The 3,661-nt window shown below is 36.3% G+C and overlaps 1 non-coding gene across 1 annotated transcript; it reads right to left on the reverse strand.

The window, feature by feature from the left end:
• Positions 1-1,279: 1,279 nt before the first annotated feature.
• Positions 1,280-1,386, reverse strand: LOC133787327 (small nucleolar RNA R71). The gene has a single exon (XR_009872355.1). It is a non-coding gene; the product is annotated as a small nucleolar RNA R71 (small nucleolar RNA).
• Between the last annotated feature and the right edge of the window lie 2,275 nt (positions 1,387-3,661).

Raw genomic sequence — 3,661 nt, forward strand, 5'->3', positions numbered from 1 at the left:
AATTTGGGACGGTTCTACCACCCATAAAAAAACTTACTTATAGATTTATATTTATTGTTTTCTAGTTGACGGCACTTGTGCCTCTTATCAATCTATCTTTTTAATTTTATAGTTGATGGAACTTGTGCCTCCTGATTTTGTTGTAACTGTGTTCCTTGTATATCTTTTTTAGTTGACGGCACGTGTGCCGCCTAACCTTTGTTGTAACTTTTTTTATTTATCTTGTTGTAGTTTTTATTTTATTTTATTTTTGCAAGTTACTAGTCGATGGCAATTTTGCCTCCTGGCTAGCTGATGGCAATTTTGCCTCTTAATCTTTTATCTTATGTTTTAGTTGATGCCACTTGTGCCTCCTAATTTTTACCTTATTTTTGTTATAGTTGATGGCATGTTATGCCTCCCTACTCTTGCTCAATTCTTTATAATCTTATTTAATTTTACCTTATTTTTCTGTCTTTTATCATAATAGTGTGTAATTGCGAAAAAATACTTGAAAAAATAACCTAAATCTTGTCCTTTCACCATAAGCAGTTTCTGCTTAATGGAAATTTGAACAAAATTCCCAATCCGCCTCTACTAATTAACCTCAGGGAGTTGTTAGTAGTGTGCGAGTAAGTGGAATCAAATAGGCCTGGGAAAAAGTGAACCATAAAAATTATATTGTTGTAAAATCTCTAAAAAAAATAATTCTAAGTATGCTCTGTGGTTGCGATTATAACTGATCTTCCACATCATAAAATTGTTTGTTTGAGATTATCTTTGTTGCTTTGTTTGTTAAAATTGTATTCATCATTGGGAACGTAACTCTAAAAATCGATTAATAAAAAGACGTTTATCTTTGTTTGAAATTGAAAGTGTTAGTAAAAATTTGAACATCATGGAACCAATTGCTAATCCTATTGATGGAAATGTTGTGCCTGAAAAAACTTTGCTTTAATATTTTGCACCTATTTCATCTAATGCTCATTCATGTATCGTTCTTCCTACCACTTCTGCTGCCCATTTTGAGCTTAAATCATCAATCATTCAATTGTTGACATCTTTTTATGGGTTAGATAGAGAGGATCCTTACATGCATGTCAAAGATTTCTTAGAAATTTGCCCAACATTTAAATTTCAAAAATTTTGTGATGAGTCGGTCAAACTAAGATTGTTCCCTTTTTCATTAAAAGAAAAATCAAAAGTTTGGTTAAATTCCCTTCCCACGGGGTCTATAACTACATGGGATCAACTTTATAATAAATTCTTGCTGAAATTTTTTCCTATGTCTAAAACTCATAGTCTAAGGAGAGAAATCTCCGAGTTTTTTCAAAAAGATAATGAAGAGTTTTATGAATGTTGGGAAAGATTTAAAGATTTATTATTAAAATGTCCTCATCGTGGTTTTGAAAAATGGAGACTTGTAAAATATTTTTATGATGGTTTGACTCCCTCTAATCGTCAAATGATTCAATCTATGCATACTGGAAATTATTTAAAATTTCAAGGACAAGAGGCTTGGGACGCCCTTGAAGATTTATTTGTCAATTGACAACAATGGAATTATTTTGATCCTAGGTCTAGGTCAACTAATTCTCCAAAAAGAGGAGGAAGGTATGAAGTAAAAGAGGAATTAGACTTAAGAACATCCTTAGACAAATTAGAGAGAAAAGTAGAAGCTTTATCCATAAGTCAAACTATAAACTCTCCAGTACAACCAATAAAAGATGTTTGTTATATATGTTCTAGTCCTTGCCATAATGTCCAATCATGTCCTTCCTACCAAGAAGTCTTTTCTGAGGAGGCCAATGCTCTTCATGCTTATGGGAAACCAAATGATAGCCCATTTTCATCCACCTACAATCCAAATTGAAGAAACCATCCAAGCTTTTCATGGAGACAAAACCAACCTCAAATGAATCAAGGGCACCAATATAACACACAAAACCAAACTCATGGCCCACAAAATCAACCATATCCTCAACAAAGGAAACCTTCCTTAGAAGATACTTTACAACAATTTATGCAATCCACTCAACAAATTCTACAAAATCAATCTCAATCAATTACCAAACTCGAGACACAAGTAGGACAACTCGATACTGCTTTAGCTAATAGAGAAAAAGGAACATTTCCTAGTCAACCTATCCCTAATCCAAAAGGTCAATATGAGATAGGAAAGTCTAGTCATAATGGAGAAGTCAAATCAATTTTAAGTCTTAGGTCCGGAAAGAAAATTGTCAAACCCAATTACATACTCGAGGTTGAAAAAGGAAAAGAAAAAGAAAAGAGTCAGCCTTCTAGTTCTAATGACTCTTCAAACAAGGAAACTCCAATCCATCCTTTCATTCCAAAAGCCCCATTCCCACAAATATTACTTCCAATTAAAAAAGGTGGCCAATATAATGACATCTTAGAAGTTTTCAAACAAGTTAGTATCAATATCCATTCTTAGATGCCATAAACAAATTCCCGCCCACTCTAAATTTTTAAAGGATCTTTGTACTGTTAAAAGAAACACTAATGTTACTGGCAGTCTTTGATTTAACAAGCATATCATCGACATACACCTCTAGGTTTCTCCCAATCTGGTTAGTGAACATTTTATTGACTAATCGTTGGAATGTAGCACCGGCATTCTACAGCCCGAATAACATAACTTTGTAGCAGTATACGTTATGCTCAGTCATGAAGCTGGTATGCTCTTGGTCTGCAGGGTTCATCACGATCTGGTTATATCTAGAATACAAGTCCATGAAATACATGAGCTCTTGACCGGCTGTGGCGTCTACCAAGTGATCAATTCTTGGTAATTGGAAACAGTCCTCAAGACAAGCTTTGTAGAGATCGACAAAATCAATGCAGGTTCTCCACTTTTCGTTCGGCTTTGGGACCAGAATGGGGTTAGCAACCTAGATCGGGTATTTTGTTTCTTTGATAAATCTGCATTTCAATAGGTGAGCTACTTCCTCTTCCAATGCTTCCGGTCGTACCTTCCCCAAGATGATTGGTAGTTTTTCCAACCGCAATTGTTTTGATAACCACTGCTCCAGGATATATTCCACACCGTTATGAATTTTTAGCTCCTATATATACCTCTTTTGGGCTCCTCCTACTATTGGGGGAGTGTCGACTTGATTTTGATTCATCTTTTCCATCTAAGTCCTCAACTAACCTGCTTGAGCTTTCGGAGCTAGACGAGAATTCTGCCTGGCAGACTAATTGAGAACAACTCGATTTCGAACGTATTGGTCTATTGGTCCAGCCCGAATGAGTGCCTCTATCTTATCCTTTAGCTTTCGACAATCATTGTCATTATGACCGATGTCATTGTGGTATCAGCAAAACTTTGAGGGATCTCTCTTCGCCCTCTGATGCCTTAAAGGTTCTGGTTTCTTCCACGGAAGGCGATTAGAGTTTGTCAGGAAGATATGTTCCTGTGTATCCGTTAGGTCAGTGTAGGTGGCATAAACGGGCTTGAATTTTTTCCCAGACTTATTCTTCTTTGTGTCATTCTGGTCGCCCTCGCCATTCCTTTTTCTCTTGTGGTTTCTCTCTTGGTTATTCTGGGTATCAGGTTGAGTCGTAGCTGCAACACCTGTCGCCGCTCAAGCAGGCTGAAAAGAGGCCTGGCTGGTTCCTACGACAACAAATCGCGCCTCTTCCTAGATTATCCACTTCT

Source organism: Humulus lupulus, chromosome 6 (assembly GCF_963169125.1).
Source record: "Humulus lupulus chromosome 6, drHumLupu1.1, whole genome shotgun sequence".
Taxonomy (NCBI): Eukaryota; Viridiplantae; Streptophyta; class Magnoliopsida; order Rosales; family Cannabaceae; genus Humulus; species Humulus lupulus.